The sequence below is a fragment of the Podarcis bocagei genome, assembly GCF_964188305.1.
Source record: "Podarcis bocagei genome assembly, chromosome: W".
Taxonomy (NCBI): domain Eukaryota; kingdom Metazoa; phylum Chordata; class Lepidosauria; order Squamata; family Lacertidae; genus Podarcis; species Podarcis bocagei.
In genome coordinates this window covers 44,636,696-44,656,513 of record NC_138131.1, presented here as the reverse complement: position 1 = coordinate 44,656,513, position 19,818 = coordinate 44,636,696, and the positions used below count along the sequence as shown (strand labels likewise).

Genomic DNA, 19,818 nt, shown 5'->3' with positions numbered 1-19,818 from the left:
GCCGGTCACGGCACGGAGCGGACTCTGTCGGAGAGGTCGGGAGTACCTCAGGACATTGAGCCTCCTCTCCCGGAGGATATCCACCCGCACCAAAACTGGATTTACCCTACGCCCCCACGAGCTCTAAAGAAACCCACTGGCGCAAGTAATTCTCTGACCCCGCCGGAGGAAAGAGAGCTTTTAGCCACCTTTGGTGACCTTCCAACGAGAGAATAACAAGAAATAATTGATAGACTAGAAGTACTTAATCATCAGCTCATACATGTCCAGAAGAACGGAAAAGTTCTGCCCACTTTTCAGGACTACCCTGCCAGCTTTTCGGAGTCGTGTTTTAAGGAAGCAGGAAGTCTTCCTCACCTTAGTCCTGCTCCTAAACCCATGTCTCCCCCATTTGTGGGCAAAACCCACCGACGCCTGGCAGACCCAGGTCTTGCCCCACAAGTTGGCCTCTCACCTCAACTCTTGATAAATTTTGACTCGCCCTCCAAGAGTCCCCCGCTGAGGAGTGTATCTCAGAGTTCCTTCCACCAAAACAATTCCTTACCATCTAATCCATCAATGCCGGAACTGGAGTCCTCTTATTCCCCTGAGCGGCATAGACCCGACATACAAACGGTACCAGTACGCCAAGCATCCCCTGTACCTTCACCAGCATCAGGTCATGGGAGTGCTCCACCTACATCAAAAAATGGCCCGGATTTGATTGAAGACCCGGCCGGACATATAAATCAAATGGTTTCATTGGCGACCTTCAGCCCTCGCGGTGGGGCAGTCTCAGCAAATCCTGTGGAGTTTCCCACTGAAGTGTCCACCCTTGGGTTACCCAGCGGGAGACCCGTTTTGTCGCCTCAGTCAGAATACTTCACTACCAACTTCAAGACTAGGTACCTTCAGCAGGTGCCTGCCGTGCAAAGTAAAATAACTGACTTTTTTGCGGGGTCTGCCCTGCCTCCAAAGGACTCACATCTCTCCCTGAAATGACAGCGAATTGGGCACAACAGGAACTCCCCCCTATCAGTCCTCAGCTGGAACATTGCGGGCTGGAGGGGGAAAAAACTTGACCCAGAATTCCTGGAGTATATTAACCTGTTTCATATCATCTTGCTCCAAGAATCGTGGGAAGTAGAGAAAATTTCCCTAAATGGCTTTGAGCTTCTAGAACTCCCTGCCTGCCCCTCCCTGAAAGGAGGCCGCCCTAAAGGGGGCCTAATAATAGGCATCTCCCTCAACCTACATTCTAAACTTACTCTAGTACAGGCCTTGCCTCCTTACGCCCTTACTGGACTGATTGCGGGGGAAAAGATCTCACTTCTAGTTACAAATGCTTACTTGCCACCTGGGGGCTCTTCCTCCGAACTGGGCTCTAAATGGGGCTCGCTAGAAGAGCATTTGCTCTCATGCTATGTTAAGTTTCCTAACACCCCGGCCATAATAGGTGGCGATTTTAATGCCCGCACAGCAGCAAATTGGGACTCGCTAACCAAAGCCAAATGGTGGGTTACCCCAAACCTTGATAATTATGAGCTGGAACATATCATGAGGAGAACTTCTAAAGACCAACGAGTTAACGAGGCTGGAGTACTCCTCTATCAAATGGCCATCCGTTTAAATCTGGTCCCCCTAAATGGAACATGCCTCCCTGATATTCCAGGGGATTTCACTCATCTGAGCGTTAAATCAAACAGCGTTCTCGATTACCTGCTGGTTTCCAGTGATATACTTAAGTGTATCTCCACCTTTAAGATCGAGAATGTACAATCTAGTGACCATCTTCCCCTTGTAGCCAAGCTCTCCCTGAACTGGCAGTCAGAGGCCCATAGACATGCGACCCAGATGGTAACCAACGAATCTCTCCAACTAAGAGGAATCAAATGGTCGGAGACCCAGGCTCAAAGGTATCAGGAATTCTTTCAAAAAGAAATCCTCGGGCCCCATTCCAACATAGACTCTGCCTCAGACGAGTATAGCATAGTGTTGAAACGCTTCCACCACCATACGACTGATCTTACGTCCTTCTTCAGGCTACCACCCAAAATATTAAATCGAAACGAGTATACTTACGGTGCCCCCTGGTATAATTCTTAGTGTAAACAAGCAAGACAGCGCCTCCGTGCTATATATAATGTGTACAAGACCTCCGATGCATCTACTCTGCCAGCTAGTTATGCACAAGCCAAGCAAGTTTACAAACGCACGCAGAAAACTGCCAAACGCGAGTGGCAACAGAATCGCTGGCAGGCCTTGATTACTGCTTCAAAACCACATAGATCCAGGGAATTCTGGTCTTTGATTAACAGAAGGGCGAGGAAATTCCCAAGGGCAGTCATCCCAGCACCGACATGGGAATTGTTCCTGAAGAAATGTTTCTCACAGGCAGATGCTCCCTCCGACCATCTGATGCATCTGTTTTCCCACCTACCTATTTGGCCTCCCACCGATCCGGACGAAATAGCCAAGCTAATAGCCCAGCTGAAACCGGGCAAAGCCCCAGGGCCCGACCTGATCCCTGCTGAAGCCATCAAACTACACCCAAAATGGTGGGCTGACATCTTGGCCAAAACCTTCGACGCAATCAACGCTTCTGGTCTCATCCCCAAAATATGGAAGGAGGCCATTATAGTACCAATTCATAAAAAAGGTTCTCCAATGGAGCCGGAAAACTACCGTAACATCAGCCTCCTTTCGATCATAGGGAAAATTTATGCCAGCTTTTTGCTGACTAAACTATTGCGATGGGCAGACGAGACTAATCAGATTGGTCACGAACAAGCAGGGTTCAGAATTAAACGTTCAACAACTGATCATGCGATAGTTCTTTACCATCTGGCACGGAAGTACTCGTCCCCCCCCCCCCCGGGGCTACCTTTGTGCTGCCTTCTTAGATCTAAAGGCAGCCTTTGACAGCGTTCCTAGAAATATTCTTTGGGAGAAACTTGCAAAACAGGGCATCGATAGAAGACTCTTATGGCTTATAAGCCAGCTCCACGAAGGTACCCTTGCCAGAGTGAGACTTACTCCTGCGGGCGACCTCACAAATTCGATTCCAATAAACAAGGGAGTGCGCCAAGGATGTATATTAGCTCCCTGCCTATTCAACCTATTCATCAGCGACATGCGAGCACCCCTAGTCAACTCATCTCCAAGTACACACGCGCCTAGACTAGCGGATTACCACTGTCCACTCCTTTTATACGCGGACGACGCGGTAATTCTATCTTATACACGTGTTGGACTAACCAGAGCTCTGAAGATCTTTGCCACGTACTGTCAACTCAACCAATTAACCATCAACCATGCTAAATCTAAGATTCTGATTTTCGCCAGAAGTCGGAGATTATACAAATGGAAGCTTGGTGGAGCAAAAATAGAGCAAGTCCTAAAATTTCAATACCTAGGAGTTATTTTTCAACACAATTTGGGGTGGAAAGCACAAATTCAACACCTACTCAACAAGGCCAAAACTCTGTCATATGCGCTCCTCCGATTTTTCTTTTCGGATGGAGCTTTGCATGTTCCCTCGGCCCTAAAGGTGTTCAAGGCAAAAGTGGTTCCCGTGCTTGCTTATGCTGCCCCGCTCTGGGCCGTGATGACAGATCTTGCTCCTCTTGAGACTTTGCAAAACCAATTCCTACGTCGGCTCCTAATGCTCCCCCTGTGCGTAAGCAACGCAGCCATCCGATTAGAATTGAAGATCGCATCCTTAGAAACTTGCCTGTGGAAGCAAGTCTTCAATTATTGGTTATCATTGTGGCACAGATTACCAGACCATTACCTTGTCCAATGCCTATGGCGAGATGAATTCTCCAGCCTTTGGACTAGTAGAATTCATGCCAAACTCCTGAGTTATGGAATCTCTCCCCTAGATTCCCTAAAACTAGATCAAATCACTGCTCAAAGACTGATCCGCCAAAGACTGGACGACATCGATTTACAGCGAAATTATACGCTGGGGGGAGGTGTTTGTTCGCCCCAGAACATTGGTATCACTTTAACTTACTGCGTTCCATCATACCTCTCCTCCCTTTCGTCTGTTGCCCATAGGCTGGCCTTCACCAAGGCGAGGTTTAACGTTTTTCCCTCTAATGTCCTGAGACATAGATTCTCAAAGGGCCAAGCCTCCGCCATGTGCGAATGTGATAAGGAGACGCCGGAGTCGCTTCAGCACATTATGTTCACTTGCCCCTTGTTCAATGTGCCACGGGCAAATTTGTTGGGATTAATCATACAGAAGCTAGAGGGTACCCCACCAAAATTCCACCTTGCCCAAATCTTGCAGGATAAGGACATCCATACGACACTGAAAGTGGCTAGGTTCCTGGTCGCTGTCCTTACCCAAAAGCGCTGCCAAGGAGCACTACAAGTTAATTAAGGTGCAGCATGTCATTCCTTCCTTCCATTCCATACTACAGTATTTTATTGTTATAGTGGTGTTTTAGCGGCTGTTTTTTCCCACGTGCAAAAACTGTTATTTATGTCTTGTTTTTATCTGTATGGGCCTACGGCCGCAATAAAATTTCTTTGAAATTTCTTTGAACCCTGATGGATCAAGCCAGCCAGCCACCGAGTCCAGCATCCTGTTCTCACAGGGGCTAACCAGATGCCAGAGGGTCTTTCAACAATGCTGTTGAACACATCCAGACTGGCAAAGATATAGGTACCTCTGTATTCCTGATCTCCTTCTCTCTCTTGCCCCATCTATTCCCACAGCTCACCTTTATACTTGGCACTGATGGACGCATACTGCTTCTTGATGGCCGGCACTCTGGCTGGATGCTTAGAGATACCAGAAAGACAACTAACAGGCTGAGCTGCACCTTTGGCTCTGGAAGTCGGCATTGGAGTGTGCCCACTGCAGTGGGGAGTCGTATGTGTCACCAGTGCTCTGGGGAATGAAAGTAAATGAATGAATGCAAGTCCAACCTGCAATAAAATGTTGCACCATGGAGTGTTGCAGCTCAGGGTTCCAGCTACTCCGTTCTACCCCACCCCAAACAGTATTCAATTTCCACTAAGTATGCTAAGTTCACATTGGGCTATTTGGGGAGGGGGGAGTGTTCTCCTCTGAGGGATCCTATCCTATCCTATCCTATCCTATCCTATCCTATCCTATCCTATCTTCAAACCTTGCCGTTTTCTCCAGGCTTGCTGAGCCCTCCGTCTTGCACAGATGGTGCTGTTTTGGCCACATAAGGACCATAAGTGCTAAAAGAATGGAGATTGCTGCTTGTTTATGTGATTTAACGGCATGTACCTAGGCCAGGGTAGCCAACATCCCAAGAGCTTGTTGGACTCCAACTCCCATCAGCCCCAGTCACCATGGGATGATGGGAGTTTTAGTCCAACAACAGACAGAGAAGAGCCCCTTTGCAGCCCCTGCACTGTAAGGGCTAAGGGAATGAGGGTGAATCTAGAGGTCTGTGTGCCTTTGTTTATTTAAACCAGGAATGGGAGGCTCAGCCCAGGAGCCACATGCCACCAACCAGACCTCTCTCTCTCTGACCATTAGCACTCTCTCCAGGTCACAAGCCTCCCTGCCCCTGCTTTGTGCCCTCTTCAAGTGCTTTTGCCTGGCTGGAATGTGAGAGCAAAGCCTCTTGCTTTCCTGAATGAAGATGGGGGCAGGGGTAGGTATAGAAACTTGGAGGGTATGTGGAGCTGGATTATAGCCTAATGCACAAAGAGTCCCTCCTGTTGCTCCACCCAGTTTTTGTATCTAACCCCATTCAACACTGGTACATGGCCCTCAGATGGTTATCAAATATGGCCCTTGCACTAAAAAAAAAAGCTTATCGACCCCTGATTTTACTGCCCCCCCCCAGCCTGCCTTTCAACAACAAGGTCCCCAAGGCAGCTCAGAACAATTTAAAATGAACAACATGGAATGAAATTGCAACCATAAAATATAATTGCAAGCAGCTCAAGCAACAGTACCACGATCCCAAACAGCAGAAGGAAAACAATAGAAATGATTAATAGCAAAATAGCCATGTAGAAAACACACCAAAAGAAACATGCAAGGGGAACCAGCAGGCAGGAGTTGGGGAAATAGTTTCATGTGTGTTGATAGCATTAAGCAAAGCCCCAATAAACAGCGCTTAGTTTAACTATGGAACTCCCTCCCACAGGAGGCAGTGCTGACCACCAACATGGATGGCTTTTAAAGAGGACTGGATAAATTCACAGAGGAGGATAAAGCTATCAATGACAACTAGTCAGGACAACAGTGGAATTTGCTGCCAAGGAGTGTGGTGGAGTCTCCTTCTTTGGAGGTCTTTAAGCAGAGGCTTGACAACCATATGTCAGGAGTGCTCTGATGGTGTTTCCTGCTTGGCAGGGGGTTGGACTCGATGGCCCTTGTGGTCTCTTCCAACTCTATGATTCTATGATTCTATGATTCTATGACTATGTCCTGCTTCTGAATACCAGCTGCTGGAAACATGGGAGGAGAGTGCTTGGATCCTGCTTGCAGGTTTCCCACAGGCATCTGGTTGGTCACTGTGAGAACAGAATGCTGAACTAGATGCCCTTTGGCCAGATCCAACAGATTCTTATGTTCTTACGTTCTTATTTGTTCGCAGCAAAGCACACTCACCATTGATGTGTGGAATTTGCTGCCACAAGACTTGTTGAACCTAGGATAACTCAGTTGGTGCAGCATGGGACTCTTAATCTCAGGGTCATGGGTTCGAGCACCATGTTGGGTAAAAGATTCTTGCATGGCAGGGGGTTGGACTAGATGACACTCATGGGCCTTCCCAACTCTACAGTTCTGTGATTCAATGATGGACGAAAGGCTAGATAGGGATCTCCATCCTTTTCAGTAACATGCATTTGGGGACCCATTTCTTCATCATTGACCATATATTTGCATGGTGGAAGTATTGGTGGAAGTCCTGACCCACCAGCTGAAGACCTAGATGGCATTGAAGGGGGAGTATTTATTTAGCTAGTTGTTTTCTTACATTTATATCCTGCTTATTTTTGGCATGAGTAAGCTGTCGCCTGCCCTTTTCCAGGTACCAAAATACTGATTCCAGACATTCCAAGCATAAGTCTGACCCTTCCCCCCGGAGAACCACAACTGTGTCCACCCTAATCCCAGAGCCCTTCAGGACAGAGGAGCAGAATGAAGGGAGCACCCCCTCCAGAGCATGAGACCAGGCCTGATCCCTCACCCTGAGCACTTTGGAGGGGGTGGGGAATAAAACTTAAATACAGGGCACAAAAACAATGCCTTTTGTCATCTCCTTGTAGTGGCATGGTCTGTGGGGCAGCATTTGGAGAATACAAACAATTTCTTCTGTGTCTTTCTAATTCTCTGGAGTTTCTAAGAGAGGTGGCAACTGGCCTTTGCATTGCTATGCTCCCTAACCCTAATCATGCTAATACACAGCAAACAAAGGTCTTAGGATTTCAGTTACCAATCAAAGTAGCAATTGGTTGTGTCAGTCACCCATACCGCTGATGCTGCTTCTCTGGATGGAATGGAAATCTGGATGTAGATTTCAATAAGGAGTGGGGATGTTACTCAGCTTTCCAATTCCTCCTCTACCCCCTCCTTTTTGGAACATAAACAATGCCTCATGTCGCAATTCGCTCCCAGGTTGCCCAGGCGATGCTGATGCAAGTGTGGAACCAGACTTGTTTATTTCCATATTACCATGGTTCTGGCAGAATACTCTCCCTCCCCCTCCCTCCCTCCCTCCCTCCCTCCCTCCCTCCCTCCCTCCTCTCTCCCCCCCCCTCTCTCTCTCTCTCTCTCTCTCCCTCTTTGTGTGCTGCTAATACAAGTCCTCCTTCCTTGCAAGTTACCAGCCGGGGGGGGGGGGGGAGAGCCACAAGCCCAAAATACCACATTTTGTTTCATAAGACCCATGGGCATAGCTAAGGGGGTGGGGACAGAGGGCAGCTGCTCCCTATCAAATAAAACAATAGAAATACTTAACTGACCAATCATGTCATTTCTGCCCCGCTAACAAAAGTCCTCGCTATGCCCATGCTAAGACCATGTTCCCCATTCCTTTGCCTTCATATGATATAGTATTCATTGATTTTTTTTGTTCCATTTTTTCGTTTTATTTGCAGCATTTGTATTCTAACCTTCCCCCATTCCCAGGAGCTCAGAGAGGGGTGTTTGCACAGGCTGCCTGGGCAACAATGACCACATCCCAGTTAAAATGAAACAAAAAGTCCAGAAAGCATAAAAAAATGAACCTCAAAGCAAAAGAGAATGTTTCTCAATATGAACAGAGGGATGGAGAGGAAATTCAGTTCCCTTAACATGAAACTGACCCAATTCACCCTTCCTTAAACAAGAGGCACACTGAAACGCAGCTTTCTTTTGAAATTTGCACTTCTTGGAATTTTGCCACATGGTTCTCCAACAAAAAACAATGTGGACATACTGTCAGGGAACTGACATCGGAGCAGAGGGGAGAGGCGAGGCTCCCGGACTCTGCAGGAGAGGGGACAAGTAAGGGAAGAGAGAGAACGTCATCTGGGGAAGGAAGTCCAGGTGACACCAGGAAGAAGGGAGAGGCAGAGAGCAGCTCGGACGTGAGGCTCCGAGACTCTTCCAGTGAAGTCAGTGAGGAGGGTGGAGGACCACCACTCGGCACGCCCACTCTGCGCAGAAGGCTTCCGCGCAGAGAGGCGAGGCGAAGGTTGTCTGTTAAGGAATTCTTTTTTAAAAAAAAATAAAATATTTATTGCAATTTTTTAAACAACGAACAAACCACCAAACATATAAAATACCATCACCATACAGACAGAAAAAGTCAAAGCAAAGTTAAGAAATAAACAAAGAATAAAAGAAGAATACATATAAAACACAGTTGTTCATAAGTCATATTTTCATAATCTTTGGACTTCCCCGCATCTCCCTTCCCTGCGTTCTCAGTCACATAGTTATAGACAGCAATTTATTACCTTATTTCAATTCTTATTTTGTAAATCTCGGATATTATGTCCCAACTTTTAAATAACTTTATCGTAAATTAAACTGCTTGATTTAAACATAATATTGCTTCAAATTTCATCATTTCCTTAAACCTCACTTATTCTCATATATTTTACAACAAAGTTTCTGCTGCCGTGTTACTTTCAATTGTGCATTCTCCTAACATTCATACAGTTTGTAGTGTTTTTGTAAATAGTCTTTAAATTTTTTCCAATCCTCTTCCACCGTCTCTTCTCCCAGGTCCCGGATTCTGCCAGTCATTTCAGCCAGTTCCATGTAGTCTATCAGTTGCGTCTGCCATTCTTCCAGTGTGGGTAAATCTTGGGTCTTCCAGTGCTCTGCAATGAGTATTCTTGCTGCTGTTGTTGCATACAGAAAAAAGGTTCTATCTTTCTTTAACACCCCTTGGCCGACAATGCCCAAAAGGAAGGCCTCTGGTTTCTTAAGGAAGGTATACTTAAATACCTTTTTAACTCATTATAGATCATTTCCCAGAAAGCCTTTACTTCCGGTCGGCGCCAGCGTTTATGGCGGTCCTCTTTCCGAGCTCCGGAGGAGGACTGCTCCACGAGTTCGGGTCTGACCCGCTACGGCAAGTGGGGGACCCCTAAAATCACAGGCGCGGATGCCTGTGAACAAGGAGACTCGGTGGGCACCAGAAGCGCCCCCCTTTACTGCCTTTTTAAAGGCTCCGGAACGGCATCGGGAGAGCGCGGTGCTGAGAGTCGCTACCCAGCCCGCAGAGTGAAGCCGCGTCGCCATTGACGGAGAGCGCCGATTCCTTCCTGCAAATTGAATTCGGATTGAAAACCCCGTGAGTAGGATTGAATGACTATCGGGAACTTTTAAATTTAAATTGGAAATTTGGCCGGAAACGGGGGAGGTTAAAATCAAGGAAGTCTGCCTTCCCCCGACTGCATGACAGATGAAGCAACGAAAAACAAAGAGCTGCATCTGAAGGGAAATAACAATAGGACTATTTAAGCCTGGCATTTGGATATAAATCTCCTCTCTAGCAGGCAGGGGCAGAGGGGAGGGAAAGTAACCTCATTAACCTGCATGATTTTTGAAAGAGAAAAACTTTCCGCTGCCTCAATCCCCTGAGACGGACTGTCAAAATAAGATACCAGGACAGTGAAAAGATTTTAGAAACTTGTTACAAGGCTACATAGTTGAGGACTTAACTGATACAAAGTTTTGGGGTTTTGCTGCTACAATATACCAGACTGGACTGTGTTGACAGAGAAACTACATAGAAAAAGTGTTGCAGCATTTATATTGAAGTTTCCTGGTTTCTTTGTTCTATATTCTTTGTTTCCTTCACTTGGACATTATGTTTTGCCCCCTCTAGAGGGCTGAGAAGTAACAGTTGCAGAATAACAGATTAAGACAGTGGGATTTTCCATTTGGAAATTGTTCCTGTGAGAACGTCCTTGGGACATGAGTGGCCCAGCAGAGGAGATAACTACGAGAGCTAAAGCAAAACAGCAGCAACAGCAACAGAAGAAAAGAGGCTCAATATCAAGTTTAACACCGACAGGTGCAGCTGGGCAGGAAAAAGTGACGGCTGTCTCCATGGAGTCAATGACACAGGCGTTACTCAAGATAAATCAATCCCTGGAAGCTTTGACACAGCAGAGTACAGAAAATTCACAAAAACTAACAGAATTAACAGCAAGGCTGGATTTGAATACGAAAAGTGTGATATCCAACACAGAATCTATAAATAAACTGATTGAAGAAAACTCGGCAACACGTAAAATCGCAGAGGATGCCAGAAAGATTGCTGAGGAGACACAGGAAAAATTAGAACCGTTTTCTAAAAAAGTGTATGAACATGATGCGGCCTTGTCTTTGATGGAATTACAGAGAAAGGAGAGAAATTTGAAATTAAGACTAATTCCTGAAAGTGAAGGAGACAGCCTTGTGGAGTTCCTTACACAAGAGTTTTCTGACTTTTGGCAGGAAGAATTGGAGGAAGAAGAATTTAAGATAATAACAGCATTTAGACTGGGCAGGAGACAAAACAGAAAGACTCCGAGGGATTGCCTGATTACTTTCAGATCCAAGGAAGAAAGAGACAAAATACTGAAACTAAATTACCAAAAGGCCTTGGAAATTGGAAATTCTCATATACAGATTTTTAAGGACATCCCTGAATATATTTTGGAGGTGAGAACCTTCTATAAAGATCTGGTCTACCTGCTGAAAAAGAACAACATACTCTTCAGGTGGGAGTTTCCACAAGGACTGCCCTTTAACTACAAGGGAAAGAAGGTGAAAATAAAAACAATTCAAGACAAAGAGAAATTCTTGGAGAGAAACCACGAGGATCTGCAGAAGGGAACGGTAGACCCAATCTCAGAGCAAAAAAGAGTAGTGGACATTCTGAATCTATCATTTGGGCTTAAACCACCACCATCAGAGGAAGAGCAACAACTTGGAGCGGTAGGAGGAGTAAGTGACAAATAACAAGATGGCCCTGCAATTCCTTAGTTGGAATTGTAATGGGCTGAACATGCCCACGAAAAGACGCCAAGTTTTTCATATTTTGAAAAGAGAACAATTGGATTTGATCTGTTTACAAGAAACCCATGTGACCAGGGTACACAGAAAACTACTTATAAATAAAAGATTAGGACAAGAATTCATCTCATCGGACAAAGTTAAGAAAAGAGGAGTAGTGATTTATGCAAAAGAGAAATTGGCCCCAAAAATGATGTTTAAAGATGAACAAGGAAGATACCTGGCAGTGGAAATACAAGTACAAGGAGAAAAATTGTTAATAGTTGGAATCTATGCACCAAATGAAGGGAAGGCGGAATTCTTCAAGAAGTTGCATGAAACTCTGATGGATTATTTGGACTATAACGTAGTAATTATGGGAGATATGAATGGTGTGGTTTCTACAAATATGGACAAGGCACAAAGACTGACAATCTCCAAGGAAGGGAGACTTCCGAAGACCTTCTTTGAAATGACTGAAAATATGGACTTAATAGATATTTGGAGAACAAGGAACCCTCTCGAGAGAGAGGGAACTTTTTTCTCTCAAGCAATGATGACCTGGACCAGAATCGACCAAATTTGGATTACTAGTGGGATGGCTCCAAAGATTAAAAAAATAGAAATCTGCCCAAAGACTTGCTCCGACCATAACGCCGTGAAGATGGAGATGAAACTTACAACAACTGGTCAATTCAGATGGAGGATGAATGACACCCTGTTTCGAGACGAGGAGATCCACAGAAAGGCCCAAAAAACCTTAAAGGACTATTTTGAAATAAATTTAAAGGCCGATGTAGAAAAAAGAGTGATCTGGGACGCAAGCAAAGCTGTGATGCGAGGATTTTTGATTCAACAAAATTCAATAAAAAAGAGAAAGCAAAATGAGAAGAAGGAAAAGATTTTGGAAAAGATAAAAGAAGGAGAGAAAAGATTAAGATCAAAACCAAAGTCCCAGGAGATTTTGAGAGAGATCAAGCTATATCAAACACAATATATGGAATTGATGAATCAAGAGATTGAGTGGAAGATAAAGCAAATGAGACAAAAGACATTTGAATCGGCAGATAAATGTGGTAAACTTCTCGCCTGGCAATTGAAGAAAAGACAGAAACTAAATACAGTTACAAATCTAGAAGTGGATGGAAAGAATATATCCAAACCCAACGAGATTAGAAATTGTTTCCTGAGTTATTTTAAAAAGTTATATTCACAAGGATCACAGAATGAAGAGGACATAGATGAATTCCTTAAAAAATATGGATTACAAAAAATCTCTCATCAAAGTAAGGTGGATCTAAATCAGAGAATAACAGAACAAGAGATAGAGGGTGCCATTCAGAACATGCAATTGGGCAAATCTCCAGGACCAGATGGACTGACTTCCAGATACTACAAAGCTTTGAAGGAGTGGTTGGTGCAACCGCTAAAGGAAGTCTGTAATGAGATTTTAGAGGGGAAAAGGGCGCCAGAATCGTGGAAAGAAGCGTATATTACACTCATACCAAAGACAGAGACTGAAAAGACTCAACTTAAGAACTACCGCCCAATATCATTACTTAATGTGGATTACAAAATTTTTGCAGACATTTTGGCAAAAAGATTGAAAAGAGTGTTGATGGAGAAGATTCATAAGGACCAAGCAGGCTTTCTCCCTAAAAGGCATTTATCAGACAATGTGAGGAACATAATAGACATTTTGGAACTACTAGAGGTGAATATAAACACTAAAGCAGTTCTGATTTTTGTGGACGCGGAGAAAGCCTTTGACAATATCTCTTGGAGTTTTATGAAAAAGAATCTTCATGGGATGGGGGTAGGCCAAGGATTTGAGAATGGTATGGGTGCGATATATTCTGAACAAAAAGCTTGAGTGTAAAGTTGCTTAAAGTATCTCTGGAAGCACTTTCTAATCTCCACAGGATTCTGAATGTTTTTCCCTTCAATCTCTAAGTTGGTAACCGTATTTAGTTTTTGTCTCTTTTTCAGCTGCCATGCTAACAGCTTTCCACATTTATTTGCCGATTCAAATGATCTTTGTTTCATTAACTTGATTTTCCACTCCACTTCCTGATTTATCAATTTAGAGTATTGTACTTGGTAGAGTTTAGTTTCTCTCAGAATCTCCTTTGACTTCGGTTTCGATCTTAACTTTTTCTCGCATTCCCTAATTTTCTCCAAAATCTTTTCCTTTTTCTCGTTCTGTGCTCTTTTCTTTATGGTGTTCTGTTGTATCAGAAACCCCCTCATTACAGCTTTACTTGGGTCCCAGATTACTCTTTTTTCCACCATGGTGTTCAAATTTATTTCAAAATAGTCCTTCAAAGCTTTTTGGGCCTTTTTGATAATCTCCTGGTCTCTGAGCAGGGTGTCATTCATCTTCCATCTAAAGGAGCCGGTTGTAGTTAGTCTCATATCCATCTTTACTGCGTTATGGTCGGAGCAAGTCTTTGGGCAGATTTCCACTTTTCTGATCTTGGGTGCCAGACCTCTAGTTATCCAGATTTGGTCGATTCTTGTCCATGTCAGTTGGGCTTCAGAAAAGAATGTTCGTTCTCTTCCTAGGGGTTTTTTTGTCCTCCAGATATCAATCAAGTCCATATTGTCAGTCAGTTCAAAAAAAGTTTTAGGTAGTCTGCCATCTTTTGTCAAGCTTTGGCCATGTGACTTATCCATATTTGTAGACACCACCCCATTCATATCTCCCATCATAATGATGTTATTATAGTCCAGATAGTCCAGCATTGTCTCATGCAGCTTCTTATAAAATTCTGATTTCCCTTCGTTCGGTGCATAGATTCCCAGTATCAAGAACTTTTCACCCTGGGTTTGAATTTCGATTGCCAAAATTCTTCCTTGTTCATCTTTAAAAAGGAATTTTGGTGATAGGCTCTCCTTTGCATAAATCACCACTCCTCTCTTTTTGACTCGGTCTGATGAAATAAATTCTTGGCCTAATCTTTTGTTAATTAACACTTTTCTGTGGAGCCTAGTCACATGTGTTTCCTGTAGGCAAATAATGTCCAATTGTTCTTTCTTTAATATATGGAATATCCTTCTCCTTTTTTCCGGGGAATTTCCACCATTAATGTTCCAGCTAAGAAGTTGCAGAGACATCCTGGGCGAGTCTGTTATTCTGTAGAGGGTGGTGTTTCTTTCTTCTGTTCCTCAGATCCCAAAGGTGTAGGTGCAGGCGGTGGCGGTGACCAAGCCTCAGGCCCTGTAATCACTTTCTGAAGGTCTTCTCCGTAATCATGCAGGAACTTATCTTTATCCTCGGGTGTTTTAATTTTCACCTTCTTCCCTCTGAATGTGAAAGATAATCCTTGAGGAAATTCCCACCTGAAAAGGATTGAGTTACTTCTCAACAGTTTGGTTAGTTCTGTATAGGTGGTTCTTAGATCCAAAAGTTGTTTAGGGATATCTTTGTAAATTTCCGCTCTCCTTCCCTGGATTACAAGTGATTTTTCATAATGTAAGCTTAGTATTTTATCCTTCTCTTCCTTAGATCTCAAAGTAATCAAACAGTCTCTGGGTCTGTCCTTCCTTGCTACTCTTCCAAGTCTGAAGGCACTAACGATTTTAAAGTCCTTGTCTTCCTCCAAGTTCCAAAACTTGGAAAGTTCTTTTGTCAAATATTCCGTTAAATTCCCTTGTTCCAGTTCTAAAATTGATCTCAGCCTCAGATTATTTTCCCGACTGCGTAATTCAATCATAGACAGGTAGGCCTGATGTTCACCAATCTGTTTAGTCAGTGGTTTAACCTCCTCCTTCACTGCTTCCACTTTCTGGTTAACTTCCTCAGCCAATTTACGATTCTCTGTGGTAGCTTTACGATTCTCTGTAGTAGCTTCAAAAAGCTTCCCAATTGATTGTGCATGTAAGGTCACTTGTTCAGTTAATTTATTTAGGCTGGCAGTATTTTGGTCAATCTTTGCCGATTGTACATCCACTTTTTTGTCCAATGTTTCCAACTTCTCCAAGATTTTGTCTAGTACTGATTCGTTTCCTCCAGCTGCCATGCCTTCTGATAAAGTCAGCTCAGTTTCTAATTCTTGTGTTCCCAAAACAGTAGGAACAGATGATCTGCGCAACTGGGAAGTTAATGTTGATTGAGTTAATTGTTTAGCTTTAGCTTTGGCCGATCTTGTTTTCCCAGTGCCACTCATTCCACTCCTGTCTACGTGCCAAGGTCAAATTTAGTATGCTCCCATGGGAATCCACAAGCTCAGAGAGTAAACAACAAGTTAAAGGAAGAAAAAAGAGAAAAAACAAGTCCCAACCAGTTGTAAATCCAAAATCCACCAGGGGGAGTTCAAACAAATCTTGAGGAGAACAAAGGAATTTTTTCCAATAGTTGTTCCAAAGCGTAAAAGCTTAAAAAAGTTTTGCCAAAATCCAACAGTATCCAACCACTCATAAATTTCAAGAAAGACCTTCCGCTCTTCTTTATAGCCAGCAGAGTGAGTCCTTATTTAAACAAAGTTTCAGGAAAAGTGCCAGATAATAGTGTTTCAAAGTAGCTAGTCCAGTAACACTCAAAAGTAACAGTTCAGAGTAGCAAAAATCAAGTCCGCAAACTGACAGCTCTAATAGTTTGGCAGTCAAGTACCTGGGTTTCTTTAAATAATTTTGTAAATCCACAGGGAGAGGAAAAACTAAGTTCAAAGCAAAGCAGAAAAAAAAAGTTTAAATCCCTTAGTACCTATAGCGACAGTTCAGGTCATGCACGAAATTGAAACTTTTAAATTCCTCTTCAAAGGCTTCAGATCAAAGTAATTCTTATGCTGGAGGAAATTTAGGAGACACCCACTCACGGATTCTGCTAGCGACTAAGCAGCAGCGCAAAGGGCTGCTCAGTCAGGGAAAGACACAACCACACCTAAGCGGTTTGGAACGGCTGGAGATTTACACACAAGCAACCCCATTTCCCGTGACAGCAATCCGTGAGTCCTTTACGTTGCTTGTGTGCAAGAGGACCGGGGTACAGTCATGAGTCAAACCGGAGGAGCCGGCGCAGGAGAGGGGGCCAAAGGCGGACAGAGTCTGGAGGAGAGAAACCAAGACTTGGAGCAGCAACTGGCTCTACTAGCGGCGCGGCTGGATGAAAGGAGGACACATGACGCCCAGGGGAAGATTACCCCCATCGCAAGAAAGGTACGGGGACTTGTGCGGACTTTTGGGGGCAACCCCAGAGATTATAACGCTTTTAAGACTGAAGTGCAGTATGCGCTGGATCTGCAGCACGATGACTTTGCCGACGATGGGGGAAGAGTCGCTTTCGTGGTGGGGCACCTGCAGGGGAGGGCCAGAGATTGGGTCCGACCCTTAATGGCGGCGGAGAACGCGGCTTTGAAGGACCTGAGAAAGTTTTTTAGCGCGATGGATCACATGTTCGCGAGTGATGTTGAAGAGAGTGTGACTCGTAAAGAACTGATGGAGTGCAAACAAGGAAACCAGTCAGTGAGAGAGTACTGGTCGAGATTTGCTATGCTGATCCATAAACTTGGGTGGGATCTGAGTTCTCAACCAGTACAAATGTTATTTGAGGAGGGCTTATCCCCTTGGGTGAGAGACGAACTTTCCCGCTCACCCCGCCCGGAATCGATGGACCAGCTGACCAAGTTGGCGCTCGCTGTAGGAGTCAGGCAAGAGACGCGCGCGCTGGAAAGGCGGGAAGGGAGAGCAGAGCGTTGGCATGACAACCGCACTCCAGACGTGCCAGTGTCTACTGTGCCACCCGAGGAGCCAATGGAGATTGGAGGAGCGCGCGCGTGCGGGTTTTCAAACTCCAGCGAGGTGCGTAAGAAGGAGGGGAAAACCAGTAAGAGGTGTTTCCTATGCCAGCAGCCGGGACATTTTGCCAGAGTATGCCCTCAGAAGAAGGCGTGGCAAGGAATGGTGGGGGCAGTGGGGAGTGAGGAGGAAAAGAAAGAGGCTCCGGGAAACGGCCGTGCTTGGCTGCAGGAAGGAGGGCACAGCAGCCAGGCGAGCAACCAGTAGTAGTGCCCAAACCAGACCCCCCCCCCCGAGCAGCCATCGCAATAGAGGTGGTGCTAGAACTCCCAAACGGACACCCCATCAAAGTGAAGGTGCTGCTGTATTCAGGCAGCTCTTGCAACTTCTTTAGCAAGGATTTTGCGCTAGAACACCAGCTACAGGTGGTGCCTCTAGAACATCCCCTGCAAGTAACCACGATAGATGGGAGAGAACTTTTGGGAGGGGAAGTGACCCACCAGACCCCGCCCATGAAAATGACAGTTTCCAGACACACTGAGACAATTGTCTTTCACGTAGCCACCTTAGCAGGACCACCTATCATACTGGGAATGAGTTGGCTGGCACTGCACGACCCAGTAGTAGGGTGGCACCAGCGGACAGTCACCTTTGGGTCAGCTCACTGCGTAGAGCATTGCCACGGAGGGGAAGGCCTGAGGATGGCAGTAGCCAGGGTGGCAGGGATGGCAGTAGGGGAAAAAGGGAAGATACCACCTCAGTATGCGGACTTGGAAGAAGTCTTCAGCGAGAAGGAGGCGGATCGGCTACCCCCCCACAGGCCCTTTGACTGCCAGATCAACTTGCTCCCAGACGCTCAGCTGCCAGTGGGCAAGCTGTACGCCATGTCAGATAGGGAGATGCAGGAATTGCGGAAGTTTATTGACAAGAACCTGAAGCGAGGGTTCATAAGGGAATCGAGGGCGGTGGGGGGTAGTCCAGTGTTCTTTGTGGACAAGCGAGACTCCCATGAGCCCAGGCTCGTAGTGGACTACCGTGGATTGAACAGGGTGTCGGAACCAGTGACCTTCCCAATGCCCAGAATTGATGACATTTTGGCCAGGGTAAGGAAGGGGAAGATTTTTACCAAGCTGGACCTTCGGGGGGCGTACAACTTGATAAGGATGAGGGAGGGGGATGAATGGAAAACCACCATGTTCACCCCTCTGGGAGCCTTTGAGTACTTAGTTATGCCCTTCGGATTACAATCGGGATCGAGCACCTTTCAAGCTTTCATGCACCACGTGCTGGGGTCCCTGCTGTACAAGAATTGTGTAGCCTTCCTGGACGACGTCCTAATCTACTCAGAGAACGAGGAGCAGCATGTAAAAGACGTCAGGGAAGTGCTGAAGAGACTGCAGGAGCACCAGCTGTGGGTCAAATTGGAGAAGTGCCAATTCCACGCTCGAGAGGTGGAGTTCCTTGGCTATCGGTTGTCAGACAAGGGCTTGGCCATGGACCCGGGGAAGGTGCAGGCTGTGCTAGAATGGAAGCCTCCCAAGAACAGGAAGGACGTGCAGAGGTTCTTGGGGTTTGCAAATTTCTACAGGAAGTTCATCAAGAACTTCGCCCATCTAACGGCACCCATAACGGATTGTCTCAGCAGTAAGAAGAAGTTCGAATGGACAGAAGAGGCCCAGCGTTCCTTTGAAAAGCTTAAGAGGGCTTTCGCGTCGGAAGAGCAGCTCCTACATGTGGATCTGCGGAAGCCGATGAGGCTAGAGACGGACGCGCCAGACAGAGCTGTGGGGGGCATATTGCTCCAGCAGGAAAATGGGGAACAGTGGAAGCCGTGTGCCTTCTTTTCCAGGAAGCTGAACAAGTCAGAGCAAAACTATACAGTGTACGATCGGGAACTGCTGGCAATTCACGAGGCCTTTCGACGATGGAGACATTTTCTCATAGGCGCACAGCACAAAGTCCAGGTGTGTACTGACCACAAGAACGTGGAATATTGGAGAACGGCGAGAGTGCTGAACCAACGACAGGTGCGGTGGGCACAGGAGTTTTCCAAGTTTGATTTTGAGATTAGGTACGTGCCTGGGAAGGAAAATGTCAGAGCAGACGCCCTCTCCCGCAAGCCCGAATACGCAGAAGGGGAGGGAGGGCCAGAAGCACGTCATGTCATTCCCGAGGGCAGATGGGTGTGTGGGGGAGTGTTCGTCGGGAGGCAAGAGCTGGCCGGGTTGACGAGGGATGATCAATATGCACAAACCAAAATCCGAGAAATTGGTATCACTGGGGAAACTCAGGGGGGGGGTTCGAAGTAAAGGACGGGGCACTGTACTATAAGGGTGCATTGTACATACCTGAGGGGGATTTGAGGAGCAGAATACTCAAACAACTGCATGACAACCCCACGGCAGGACATTTTGGACAACATAAGACAATGCTACTGGTCACCAGGCAGTTTTGGTGGCCACGGGTGAGGGAAGATGTGAAGGAGTATGTACGTGGGTGCCAGTGCTGCCAGAGAGCGAAGGGGGAGAGGACAGCACCTGCAGGGTTACTGGAGCCCTTACCCACACCAGAGAGGCCATGGGAGGTGGTATCAATTGACTTTATGACGGACTTACCCA

General features: G+C 45.8%; 1 pseudogene across 1 annotated transcript in view; it reads right to left on the bottom strand.

Annotated features, from left to right (window-relative positions):
* LOC308577923 (protein CIMAP1C-like) overlaps positions 1 to 7,571 on the bottom strand; it is a 32,981-nt pseudogene extending 25,410 nt beyond the window's left edge. Inside the window, exons 1-2 of the transcript in view lie at positions 7,460 to 7,571; positions 4,713 to 4,882 (exon numbers count right to left, since the gene is read on the bottom strand). The product of the transcript in view is annotated as a protein CIMAP1C-like (transcript). The remainder of the gene's footprint in view (positions 1 to 4,712; positions 4,883 to 7,459) is intronic.
* Positions 7,572 to 19,818: the final 12,247 nt, after the last annotated feature.